Genomic DNA, 14,292 nt, shown 5'->3' on the forward strand with positions numbered 1-14,292 from the left:
TTTTGGGAAACCCCTCTGCAGGTTTTTTAAAATAAATTTTATTCAATAAATAAATATAAATAAAATAACACAAGCCAAAACACAATCCACCCTAAGTATCTCTCCACAGTGCCGTTCCTTAAAATACCATCTGAACAAAATTGGTGAAGCAGTAAAGAGTTTATTGAGGACAAGACGTTCTTGCAAAAGCGGGGGTCCAAAGCAGGCACAGTCCAGCTGGAGCAAAGCATGAGTATATATTCCCCATGCACACGTTCCGTCTCCCCATTGGTTGGGTGCTGCAAGGTTTTCCTTCCCCCAATTATCAAATAACAGACAAGCGGCTGAGCGTGGGGAGAAACTTCTCCTTCCTCCTCTGAGTTGCCTCCACTTCCGGCTTCACCAGCAGAGATAAAATTGGAGCTGGCAAAGGAGGGAGGGGAGGAGGCGGGAAGCGGGGCTGCATGGTGCGGAGGAGGGGGCTTCTTCCTAATCAAGCCTCCTAATTAAGCGCCCTCACTCCCTGCCTCCCACGCGGGGGCTCCTATTCCCGTCCCCGCTGCCTGGGATTTCGGGTGAGTGCAAAGGCAATGGCGGGGAAGGAGGGAAGGGGCTTTGCGAGGGGGTCCAGGATGAGAAGCCCCCGGATGGGGAGAAGAGAAGGGAGGAAAGGGAGCTGTTTCCTTAAAGGGGGCCTTGAAGGGGGGGGGGGGAGAAGCTTCCTCCTGCAGGGATCTGGTGCAAAGGGAGTTGCAGGGAAGGAGGCGGGCAAGGGGAGAGGGGTGGGCATTGCTGGCCACGATCGCCTTAATAGTATTAATTTAAATTTTAATATCTATACCCCAGCAGAAGACCCCTCGGAGGAGGACCTTATCTTTAGGCAACAGGCGAAAGTCTTGCTCTTCTCCCAGGGGTTTGGCTCATTAAACAATCTATGGACTGCACACCTGCATGGGGGGGCTGGAGGGTTTTCGTTTTTATTTCCTGCTCTGCTATGCATCTCTGTGTTTTTCTCTTGTAAGCTGCCCTGTGATCTTTGGAGGAAGGGCAGTATAGAAATGTGAAGAATAGCTGTAAAAATAGGAAGCCCTCTTGCGTTCAAGGGCGGGGGGGGGGGGGTTGGGACAAAGTCTCTGACCAGCATGCATAACAGGATGGGCTTAGGAGGGAATAAAATTAATAAGAATAAGAGTAAAATAAAAATAAATAATGCATTTCTTGCTCCCTGCCCATCTGATTCCGATGGCTTAGCCACTCTGGGTGATTTCCATCAAAAACACCAAAAAATTTAAAACATCGAAAACTTCCCTGAACAGGGCTGCTATCAGAATACTTCCATTTGTAGAAATGGCCTTTGAATTTAAAGAAATGCCATCTTTAAGGAATCCTGTGGTGTAAACGTGTATGTTGTCCTCTAGGTCCAAACACATAGTAAGAGCAAGCAGTGCTCCAAAGTGCTTCTCTTGTGAACTTGCCATCTAAGTTGTTTACTCCTGACCAAAACTCCTGTTTCCCAAAAGGAATGGGGGGGGGGGTCTCCTCACCACTTTTAACCCCCCCCACTCCCACCGCATGGCAGGCAGAGGACGTGTTCATTCACAATCCCAGTGTTTACCATGTGTGTATCTGAAGTGAACCAGGCGCTGCAGCTCCTTCCCCTCTCACTGGGCTGCAGAGGAGGAAACAGATGGGATTGAAGGCTCTTCCTGCCTCTCTCCCCTGAGCAAGAAGAGCAAAGGGTGTTTGCAGGGCAGGAGGGCAGAGGAGGAGGCGGCAGAGAGGGCAGAGGGAGCAGTGGGCGGATCCACCGCCTCTCCCAGGGGGTCCAGATGCAAGCAAGGGGCTTCCTTCTCCATGCAAGGGCCACCCATGTATTCAGAGCAGTCCTTTGCAGATTAACTCTTAAGTTCCAAGGGATCTACTCTCAAGCCACTAATGTGCATACCATGCCAGCCTTAGGAAGGGAGGCGGGACAGGCAGGTGAAAGGAATTGCCAAAGGTGTTTGAAAATGGACAGGGGCTCTTGGGAAGGGGTCTTTTTCTATGCAACAACTGCAGTGAGGATGCTGATTGCCAAGGGATAGAAAGGAGATAAAATTCCATTAAAAGAGGAGTGGCAAGTAAAAATCCTTCAATATATACAAGTAGCACAGATGACGGAAAAGATAAGAAATCAATTGGCCCAAAAGTTTAAACGGGAATGGGAGCTCTATAGACAATATTTAAAAGAACAGTGTCCCCTTATAAAAACTTTAAAATGCTTTGAATAACTCTCGGAATTGAATAAGGTACAAAGTATTCTGACAAGATTTAACAAAGATAAAGTTTATTGAAAAATAGAGGCAAGTAATTAAGAAAATTTCCAACCTAGCAGTTCGAAAGCACGTCAAAAGTGCAAGTAGATAAATAATTTTTTTATTACATACCGCTCCGGCGGAAAGGTAAACAGTGTTTCCATGCGCTGCTCTGGTTTGCCAGAAGCGGCTTAGTCATGCTGGCCCCATGACCCGGAAGCTGAGTGCAGACAAACGCCGGCTCCCTCGGTCAGTAAAGCGAGATGAGCGCCACAACCCCAGAGTCATCCATGACTGGACCTAACGGTCAGGGATACCTTTACCTAGTTAATAAAATAAATAACCTATATCAAGGAAGTCGGAAGTTGATGGGTGGAATAATTTTGTGCATTTGTGATTATTGTTCTATTTCTTTTGTATTGTGTAATGTATTGTGCTTTTTTGTTTTGTTTCTTTTCCTATTTATAAGCTTTTGGTGGGTGTGTGTGCTGATTTTAAACCAATAAAGATTGAATAAACAACATAAAATAAATAAAAATAAAATAAAATAAATAAGGAAGGGAGGTGATGAAAGGAATTGCCAAAGGTATTTGAAAATGGGTGGGGGCTCTTGGGAAGGGGGTGCCCAGTTGGGGCTTCTCCAGGGGCAGCAGAATGTTTTGGGCAGGAGAATCCCTGCAGGGGCTCTCAGACTCCCTTGGCTGCTTCTTCCCTCCCTCCCAGGAAGCTGCAACTTGCTCTGGCTTCTGCGCTCCTCAGGAAGCTCAACCTGCAACCCTGGCCAGGATGGAAGGAGGAAGATGGACGGTTGACCTGGTCAGGCTGTCTCCTGCATCCCTCCCCACAACCTCTGAGCATTCCCTCCCAGGACCCTTGGAGAAATCTGGTGAGTTCCAGGGGAGAGGAGATGGGGACAGGGATAGATGGATGGTGGCGGGAGAAAGAGGAAAAGATGGAGAGGAGACAAATGGAAGGAAGTTCCTGACAGGAAGAAGGAAGGGGTGAGGCCTTCTCCAAAGCAGCTCTTTGTTTCTTGAATCCCTATCATAAAGTAGTGGGGGCAGATTTTCTTCCTCCAGGATTTTAAATCTTAGGAGTTACAGTGGTACCTTGGTTCTTAAACATAATCGGTTTCCGGAAGTCTTCCAAAACCAAAGCGTTCCAAAACCAAGGCATGATTTCCCGTAGAAAGTAACGCAAAATGGATTAATCCATTCCAGACTTTTAAAAACAACCCCTAAAACAGCAATTTAACATGAATTTTACTATCTAACAAGACCATGGATCCATAAAAAGAAAGCAATAATCAATGTTCTGTACAATAAAATAAATAAGACAGCATTGTAGATGATAAAAATTAAAAAAAAAAAAATCTTACCTGCACTGATGATAGTCATTGTTTGAATGGGGGGCTTTTATCCCTTTCCACAGTTAATCAATCAATAAATCAATCATAAAACAAACAAACAAGCCTCAGTCAAAATTGAAAAAGCCTCACAAACAAAAACGCAAAAAATAGGAAAAAATAAAGCAGCAAATGTCACCTCAGAACACTGCAACCAGTAACAGCTTTAATATTTTTGGCAATACATTCATTTTAATACTGATATTCTTCCCCAAAATGATAAATTCATTCTTCCCCATATCGCTAAATCTCTTTTTATTTCTTTCCACACATTCTCCTTATTGTCTTTAAAAATATTAATATTCTTAGCTGTCAAACATATCTCTCAGTATTTGACTTTTTTATGTATAATTAATTCTGTTTTCTATTGTAATTCCTATTTGTCTTGCTCCATCATGTGTTTTTTTACCAAAAACTTAGTCTTATTCTTGTTTAGTTTAAAGCCTCCAGCCTGCCTGAAGTCCTGTATCTTTTTTACTACCTTTGGTGGAGTATTTTTGGGATCTTTCACTGTTATTACAAGGTCAACTGCCAAAGCTTTTAATTTATATGCTTTATTTTCTACTGTTATTCCTCTAATTAATTTCTCCACTCTTCCTCTCTCGCAAGAACCTCTGGTACAAAAATAAATAATAATGGTGATAGGGGATATCCTTGTCTTGTCCCCTTCCTTATTTTACACTTTTCTATTATAACCTTATTAACAATCAGCATAGCCTGTTGGTAAGAATAAATTGCATCAATTCCTCTCCCAAATGCTTCCCCAAAATTCATTTTTTCTTTTATCTTTTTCATAAAAGTCCATGAAACATTATCAAAAGCCTTTTCAGCATCTATAAACATTAAGGCCACTTTTTTCTCATTTCTTACTTCCAAATATTCAATAATATCAATTATATTCCTTATATTCTCCTTCATCTGACGTCCTGGGAGAAAGCAGGCCTGATTGTGATGATCTTTTTCTCCTAAAACACCTTTCATTCTATTGCCCAAAATATGAGCAATACTCTAAATGGACTTCTATGGACTTCCATCCTATAGGAGTGATGGCCAACAACTTGGGTAGCTTGAAAAAGAGGATTAGACTCAAAGCACAGGAAGGCAGAGGACTCTTGTACTCAAATCCTGCTTGCTGGTTTCCCGCAAGCATTTAGTTGACCACTGTGAGAACAGGATGTTGGACTAGGTGGGCCTTTGCCCAATCGAGCAGGCTCTTCTTATGTTCTAATACAGGCATCCCCAAACTTGGCCCTCCAGATGTTTTGGAACTACAACTACCATCATCCCTAGCTAACAGGACCAGTGATCTGGGATGATGGGAATTGTAGTCCCAAAACATCTGGAGGGCCAAGTTTGAGGATGCCTGTTCTAATATAGTGCAATATTTTTAAAGTTACATGTGGCATAGTAACACTAAAGTTTTGCTTCTTAGTCATAGGAGAGACTGCTACTTGAGCCTGTGATCATTTCCTCCCTGGAAAAAGAGAAATACAGAGATGTGTCTAAGAAGCCAGTTCCACCATAAATTATAAAATAATGCAGTTTATTAAGTGTGAACGGAGTGATCATGTGTTGTTCTTGCCATTATCTCACCTGCATTCCTAAAAGTTTGGGACAATGGAGAGGACAATGGAGAAATGAGACAGTGTTAAAATAGGAGAAGGTGCATATTGGGATTGACGTGTGTTCAGTTCCTTTCTTGTCTTTCTTGTAAGTCTTAACAGGATTCTCCCCACCCCGCCCCCACTCCCAAACAGGTGAGGAAAATGATGGCCAGAATTCTATGGAGCCATCTGTGAATTCATTGGGAAGACCACAGAAACAGCTTAAATGCCTGGAATGTGGGATGTGCTTTAGTCACAGTGGAAGACTGAGGACACATCAACAAATTCACATAGAGGAGAAACAATTTAAATGTACTAGCTATCGAAAGAGCATCAGGGAAAATGGAACTCTTAGAAAACATCAAGGAACTCACACAGGGGGAAAACCATTTGAATGTACTGAATGTGGAAAGTGCTTCAGTCAAAATGGAACACTTAGAAGACACCAACGAACTCACACGGGGGAGAAACCCTTTCAATGTATTGAATGTGGAAGGTGCTTCAGTGAAAGTGGACCCCTTAGAAGTCACCAACGAACTCACACGGGGGAGAAACCATTTAAATGTATTGAATGTGGAAAGAGCTTCAGTGAAAGTGGAAGCCTTAGAAAACACCAACGAACTCACACAGGTGAGACACCATTTAAATGTATTGAATGTGGAAAGAGCTTCAGTCAGTATGGACACCTTAGAAGTCACCAACGAATTCACACAGGGGAGAAACCATTTAAATGTATTGAATGTGGAAAGAGCTTCCGTGAAAGTGGAAGCCTTAGAAGACACCAACGAACTCACACAGGTGAGACACCATTTAAATGTATTGAATGTGGAAAGAGCTTCAGAGGAAGTGGAGACCTTAGAAGTCACCAACGAACTCACACAGGGGAGAAACCATTTCAATGTATTGAATGTGGAAAGAGCTTCAGTAGAAGTGGACACCTTAGAATACACCAACGAACTCACACGGGGGAGAAACCATTTAAATGTATTGAATGTGGAAAGAGCTTCAGAGGAAGTGGAGACCTTAGAATACACCAACGAACTCACACGGGGGAGACACCATTTAAATGTATTGAATGTGGAAAGAGCTTCAGTCAGTATGGACACCTTAGAAGACACCAACGAACCCACACAGGGGAGAAACCATTTAAATGTATTGAATGTGGAAAGAGCTTCAATGAAAGTGGACACCTTAGAAGACACCAACGAACTCACACGGGGGAAACACCATTTAAATGTATTGAATGTGGAAAGAGCTTCAGTCAGTATGGAAACCTTAGAATACACCAACGAACCCACACAGGGGAGAAACCATTTAAATGAATTGAATGTGGAAAGAGCTTCAATGAAAGTGGACACCTTAGAGAACTTTGCTTCAGGATGAGAACAGAAATCGTAGAGCGGCAGCAGGAGGCCCGATTACCTAAAGTGGTGCTTCAGCTTAAGAAAAGTTTCACGTTAAGAACAGACCTCCAGAACGAAATAAGTTCTTAACCAGAAGTACCACTGTAACTGCCTCTTTCAGTGTGATGGGAAGGCTCCCTCACCGAGAGAAGCATTCACCACCCCACGGAGCCCATCGCTCAACCCTTCCCGACTAGCTTTTATGAGCCAGGATGGGCAAGGATAAAACATCCCCTACCACTCTCTGGAAACCCTTTGGATCCATTAAGTGGCAGGGGGGGACCATCCAAATCGGTCCCACATCCCTGCAGAGGGGAAGGGTTGTGGAGAAGTCCAGTTGCACCAGGAAGTGATCTGACCATGGCACTTTAGATCCGCTTTTACTTAGTGTCAGATCACCAACATCCATATAGGTGAACACCACGTCTAAGGAATGTCCGCGACACTGAGTTGGGCCAAACTTATTTAGGGGCAGCCCCATGGAGGCCATGCTTTCCACAAAGTCCCAATCGGCCCCTTGTAAGGTTGTGTCGGCGTGAATGTTAAAATCCCCCAGGATAACCAAACTAGGTGTCTCCAGGAGAACATCTGCCACAACCTGAAGCAGTTCGGGCAGGGAATCCTTGGTGCAGCGGGGAGATCGGTACACCAAAAGGAATCCTGTACTGCCCCTATTGTTCAACTTCAAGAATATGCACTCGGAGAACTGGGTCTTCACAATAGGACGCCTGGTGTAAATTACTGACTTCCTACAAATCACTGCAAACCACCCACCCCCTTGCCCACATGACTTGGGTTGCTGTGCGTAAGAGAAACCTGGTGGACAAGCAGCGGCAAGGACAGGTCCATCTGCTTCATCCCACCAAGTCTCTGTTACACATGCCAGGTCAAGTTCTCCATCCACGATCAAGTCATGGATGGCAGTGGTCTTATGAATCATTGACCTGGCATTGCATAGCAGCACCTTCGGGACATGTGGGTCTCCCTTGCTGATTCCAGTATCCATCCAAATGACACCAGACCCGGAGGCAGGGATAGTCCTCAAACTAAAATGGGAGGCCATGCTATTTGGTGACCCTCTTTTTTTCTTTTTTTTTAAATTTATACTTCTACATCACACAAACAAGCATTGAATAAAACGAACAAACAATAGAAAACAGAAGAAAATGCAAAAACAAAATTACAAGGATCTAAACATAATATGCAATCGAAAATACAAAACATTATATTCTCCCCAAAAAGGAAAAAGAACAAAAAACACCAAAAAAGAAGAAAAAGAAAGGAGACTAAGGGGCGGAAATGACTTCTAACTAACTCCATGTGGCTCTTTATTCTTCATATCACTGGTTGTCTGTAATGATTAATTTTTTGGAGAATTATTCTAATTACCTGTGAGATTTTTAGTCTAAACTAAGCCAAGTATTAATCTGGAAATCGGTTCCCTTCATATAATTTATGAAGACTTCCCACTCTCTCCTCATTTTCTCATTAGAATAATTCCTTATTAAACCTGTAAGTTTGGCCAATTCATGATAACCTGACAATTTAAGAACTCTTTCTTTTGTTGGTGTTATGTTACATTTCCAATTTTTAGCAATTACTGTCCTGGCCGCCATTACTGCATACAAAATTATTCTTTTGTTATCTCTGTTTTTAATAGGCCCAGAAAAGCATTTCTGGTTTTTGGGGGAAAGTATGTCTTAACGTTTTATTTAATTCTTCATTAATGGCATCCCAAAATTATTTAATTTTAGGGCACGTCCACCACATATGGAAGAAATTCCCTTCTTTAAGTTTGCACCTCCAGCACTTTCCAATGGTGTTTTGGTACATTTTAGCCAATTTCAAGGGTTTAAAATACCATCTGTACATCATTTTTTAAAAAGAATTTTATTGTATAACATGCTGTAAATCTTATGTCTCTTTTCCATAAGTTTTCCCATTTTTCTAAATCAATTGTATGACCCATTTGACTATGACATCTTTAACCTCTTCATCTGTTAAGTGCCAATTTAATCATAGTTTATGCATTTTAGATAATTTTTTATCATCCTTTATAATCAATTCTTTGTCTATTTCAGATAATTTTGTATCAAATCCATTTACTTTCTTGTCTTCCTCAAAAATTGCATTTAATTGATGGTATTGAAACCAGCCTATTCCCTTATGTCTTATTATTTCACTTTTTTTTTTCATTTGTAATCTATTATTTACTTCCTGTAGAAGATCTTTATATGTCAACCAAATTGAATGCATATTTTTTCTTCTTACTGCCTCCGCCTCCATTGGTGACAACCACCATGGGGTTTTTGGTTCTAATAATTTTTTGTTCCTTTCCCAAGCTTCATATAAGGCTTTCCTAATAATGTGATTTAGAAATCCATTGTGGATTTTTGCTTTATTATAACCCAGGTAGCCGTGCCACCCCACTATATTATCCCTACTATATTATAGTGCCACCCCCACTATATTATCCAGCCCTAAATATCCAATAATTTAGTATTCAAGATCATCCATTCCTTGAGCCAGACCAGGCAGGCAACTTCATAGTAGATCCTAAAATCTGGCATTCCAAACCCTCCTTTGATTTTGATTTCTGTTAATAATCTAAATTTAATTTTGTTTTTGTTTTTTGCCCTGCCAAAGGTATTTCGCCAAATACCTGTGCCATTCCTTAAAACAATTTAGGCCATTAAGAACCGGAATTGATTGAAAAAGGAACAGCATTTTTGGTAAAACTACCATCTTGATTGTAGAAATTCTTCCCCACAATGTGAGTTTTAATTTACCCCAGATTTCTAAGTCTTTCTTAATTTCGTTCCATACCTTAATATAATTGTCTTTCTATAAATTAGTGTTTTTCATGGTTATCCAAATTCCTAAATACTTTGCTCTGTTAGTAATTTTAGGTCCTGTTTCTATTTCTAACTTTACTTTTTCTTGTATATCTAATTTTTTTACCAGGAGTTTTGTTTTTTCTTTATTAATTTTGAATCCTGATAATTATCCAAACTCCTTTCTTTTTTTCTTTTCTTTTTTATAATTCTTTTTATTGATTTCCTTTCTTACAACAAATATCCATCACCATCACTAAACATTCATTTTCCAGTTTCCCCCAGCCCTGTTGCCTTCCCTCAGCTTCCCTTTCTGGCTTGTTACATCAAATGATACAATCTGCTGTTTGTATATGATATTATGTTGACCCATTGTACTTCTTGTTCTCTGTAAATAAAGTTGTAAATGTTTATTTAAATCCTGCCATTGAGTTCATGCTTTTTTGTTGTTTCTGCAGATGTGTTGTAAAAGGTTCCTATTCTTTTTCAAAGTCACTATTGTCCTTTTTTACGCAGCTTGTCCGTTAATTTTTGGATTTTTGCCATTGTTCTTTGGATGGTGCTTCTCTGGTCTTCCAATTTTGTGCTCTTAAGATTCTTGCTGCTGTCGTAGCATACATAAATAATGTCCGTTTTTCTTTCGGCAGCTCTTGACCTAAAATACCCAACGAAAAAGCTTCTAGTTTTTTAACAAATGTCATTTTAAACATTTTTTTCAATTCATTGTAGATCATTTCCCAATTTTTTTAAATAATCTTGCAACCCCACCACATACGGTAAAATGTACCTTCCCCTTCTTTACATCTCCAACAGTTCTTTTGGTCTGTTTTATACATTTCTGCTAATTTTACTGGTGTGGTGTACCATCTATACATCATTTTCATATACCGTAATTCTCTTTTAGCAATATGCAATCCATAAATTTCAAATTCACTTTCCAGAGCCTTATCCAATCCTCAAATAGTATATTCTAGCCTAAATCCTGTGCCCAATTGATCATTACTGATTTAACTTCTTCATCTTTGGTTTCTCATTCCAACTTTGGTCCTCTTTTGTCCTCCCCGCCCCCCAAAAGTCTTTCTATCTTGAAAATGGTATAGGTGCAATTTATTCAGAACAAAAGGCAAAATTAATTGTGAACAATGTGGTGACAGAAGAGCTTAAGATTGAGAAAGGGACACGACAAGGTTGCCCAATTTCTCCATTGCTTTTTATATTGGTCCTTGAGGTTTTGTTAAACATGATTAGAAAGGACCAAGAGGTTAAAGGTATACAAGTGGGAGCTAAACAGTACAAACTGAAAGCATTTGCTGATGACTTAGTATTGACCTTACAGGAGCCAGAACCTAGTACTAAAAGGGTATTGGAACTGATTCAAGAATTTGGACAGGTTGCAGGTTTTAAGCTGAATAAGATGAAAACTAAGGTTTTAGAAAAAAATTTAACTGTGAATGAGAGAGAGAAGCTTCAGGAGGAGACAGGACTAACATTGATCAAAAAAGTGAAATATTTAGGGTTTAAGATGACTGCTTAAAATGTGAATTTATTTAAGGATAACTATGAAAAATGTTGGATTGAAGTGAAAAAGGATTTAGACGCATGGACAAATTTGAAGTTATCATTGTTAGGCCGAATTGCTGTGATAAAAATGAATGTGCTGCCAAGGATGTTATTTTTGTTTCAAACATTGCAAATTTTGGATAAGATGGATTGTTTCAAGAAGTGGCAGAAGGATATTTCCAGATTTGTTTGGCAGGGCAAGAAGCCTTGAATAAAATTTAAGATATTAACTGATGCCAAAGAAAGAGGTGGATTTGCCCTGCCAGACCTTAAACTTTATTATGAATCAGCTGCTTTTTGTTGGCTGAGAGAATGGCTGCTTCTTGAAAACACTGACGGGTTGGATCTAGAAGGTTTCAATAATGCATTTGGTTGGCATGCATATTTGTAGTACGATAAGGTAAAAATACATAAAGCGTTTAAAAATCATATTGTTAGAAAAGCATTGTTTAATGTTTGGATAAGATATAAGGACTTGTTAGAAAATAAAACCCCAAGATGGTTGTCACCAATGGAAGCGAAGGCACAGAAAAAACTCAATATGGAGGCCAAATGGCCAAAATTTTGGGAAATTCTGGACAAGATGGAGACAGAATAAAATTGCAGAGCTTTGAAAAATTGAAAAATAAAGTGCGAGATTGGCTCCATTATTATCAAATAATGGAGGCATACAAATTGGACAAAAAAGTTGGTTTCCAGGTGGAAAAATCAAAATTGGAAACAGAATTGTTAGATCCAAAAACCAAGAATTTGTCAAGAATGTATAACTTGCTGTTGAAATGGAACACTCAGGATGAAACGGTGAAATCAGCTATGATTAAATGGGCACAAGATGTTGGACATAACATAATGATGGCTGACTGGGAACAGTTATGGACCACAGGTATGAAATTCACGGCATGTAATGCCCTAAGAGAAAATTTAATGAAAATGATTTATAGGTGGTACATGACACCAGTCAAGCTTGGAAAAATTTACCATCTGCCCGACAATAAATGTTGGAAATGTAATAAGACTGAAGGTACATTCTTTCACCTTTGGTGGACATGCCCAAGGATTAAGACATTCTTGGAGATGATTTATAATGAAATGAAAAAGGTATTTAAATATACCTTCCTGAAGAAACCAGAGGCCTTTCTCCTGGGCATGGTTGGCCTGTAGCCTTTTTAATCCACGGGTAGGAATAATTGTTGCACCCGAGCAGAGACAAAAGGAGCCAAACGACACCAAGGGGTTAATCCAGAGAAAGAGCGTTTTATTCTGCCATCCGGAGGGGCAGAGGCACCTGTGTGATTCAGTTCACAAAAGACAGGCCGCACCGAAAACATTTTACAAGCAGGTTTTATCCTTTTTTTCAAACCCCTTTTTCCCTCTCCCCCTTCACACATTCTTACATAGAATGTTGCTTTTTTCGTTCCCTGGTTCTGTTCCCGGAAGTATGTTGCAAATCAATGTACCAGGACAAGGTTGCTTAGATCTGGGAACCGAAAGGTTTTCTGTTCTCAGCTCTAGGTTTGTTACAGCGTTTTTGTTACAAAGAGGACTGCTTAGCTTGTGCTTTTTGTCTTAGAGGAAATTGCAGTTTTTAAAATGCGTACGCCGAGGCCTGGCTGGGGGGGGGAATTCACAAACAGTTTTTAGGGCTTTTTGGGGTAACCCTAACTGTACCCCTTCATTCCATACCTCTCAATTTTGGACAGCCTTTTTCTCAAAAAGGCTCGTCCCAGGAAGGCACAGGCTGATATTCTTGGGTCAGAGCTATAATCTGGGGGCGAAGCATGCGAGAAATCATATTGCGTGTCATTGTATGCAAGCATTGCAGCAAGCAAGGTACAGAAAAGCAAAAAATTAGCAAAATGAAAAGTGGGCCAAGCAGCAGCAAAAACAGGCCTTTTACCCATCCTAGCTTTGGCAACCAGTCAAGCCATGACATGTCCCATCCCTCCCAGGTTTGGGTAGGAATATGGGCCACTGTTTCAAGTCCTGCTGCCAAATTGCGAATGGCCTCACCATGATCAGAGATGTTAAAGCAACAGGCCCCACCGGTGAGATTTAATGCTGCACAAAAGCCGCCATGTTGCGCCAGGAGAAAGTCCAACGCTAATCGGACTGAGAGAAACGCATTGCGTGTCTCATCCAATTGCGTGGCAATTAGCCTAAGGGCCGTGGCTGTCGTGTTAGCAACAATCTCTACCACTGCCTGGAGTCTGATTATGCGGTTCAAGTTATAGATTGGCCCCCTTGCCCCAGAGATTTTCTCTCCCCGATTCCAGGAGGCTGGAGCATAATGGGCCAGTATCCTTTCCGGAGGCCACTGATTTTGGCCCCAATCCTGGGAGCTGCCACCTGCAAGTGTTGCCAGGTCAGCCGAACGCCTCCTTCTAGGGGGTGCAGAGGGTATTTGGTCAGGAATCCACATGGGGGGTATTAAGTAGGCTGGAAAACAGACCCCATACCATCCTCTTGGGAGGGCATGATAGGCCTTTCTGCCACACACCCAGTAAACGTCCTGACCATGGGCAGATATGGTGCCTGTCAGCAAGCGGGCCAGGCATGCAGTCAATTTGGAACCAGAAAAAGTTCCTGTCTTGGACTCAGGCATGTTAGTTGGGGCTGGGAAGGTACGATCACAGTGGGAAGTGCCCACATAGGTCTGAGCGTCATTGGCGTCATTTGATTTGTTGACACAAAGGCAGCCAGTGATCCTGTGAACCTGGAAAGGGACGGAATGATTCCATAAAGAAGAATGGTTGCCCAGAGGCTGGAAGGCAACAAGTGGAGTTGTAACCAAGGATTCATTCCAAGGCACAGGGAGGAGTGGCATTCCTCCCAGAGCATCTACAGGGGCCAGAGTGCAAACGGCACAATTGGTCCGATTTGCAGAGAACGCAACCATCTCAGCAACCTGAATCCACTTATTATATGTGTGGTGGGCCCCCCACGATTGCAGCAGTTGTCTGGTCACTGTGAGTGGTATTGGCATATCAAAGGTCAAAGGCAGCAGAAATACCAGCACGGGGACCCACAGTCGTATTTGAGCCATTGTATGCACGTGGAGGTGCTTAAGTAAGTGCTAGAGAGTGGGCTGGGGTGTAATTACGCTGAAAGAAAAGACTCACTAGACACCCTCCTCTGCAGGGGTGGCGTAAAGCAAACCAGGCCCAGGTACCTTCAATAAAGTTCAGTTATGCAAAAGGAAAGGAAAGAAAATGT

The 14,292-nt window shown here is 41.5% G+C and overlaps 1 long non-coding RNA gene across 1 annotated transcript; it reads left to right on the plus strand.

The window, feature by feature from the left end:
- The first annotated feature begins 334 nt into the window (after nucleotides 1-334).
- On the plus strand, nucleotides 335-5,715 carry LOC310671176. Its single transcript, XR_014507864.1, has 3 exons — nucleotides 335-554; nucleotides 2,997-3,159; nucleotides 5,436-5,715. It is a non-coding gene; the product is annotated as an uncharacterized lncRNA (long non-coding RNA).
- Nucleotides 5,716-14,292: the final 8,577 nt, after the last annotated feature.

The sequence above is a fragment of the Podarcis tiliguerta genome, assembly GCF_965153285.1.
Source record: "Podarcis tiliguerta genome assembly, chromosome: 2".
In the NCBI taxonomy this organism is placed as follows: domain Eukaryota; kingdom Metazoa; phylum Chordata; class Lepidosauria; order Squamata; family Lacertidae; genus Podarcis; species Podarcis tiliguerta.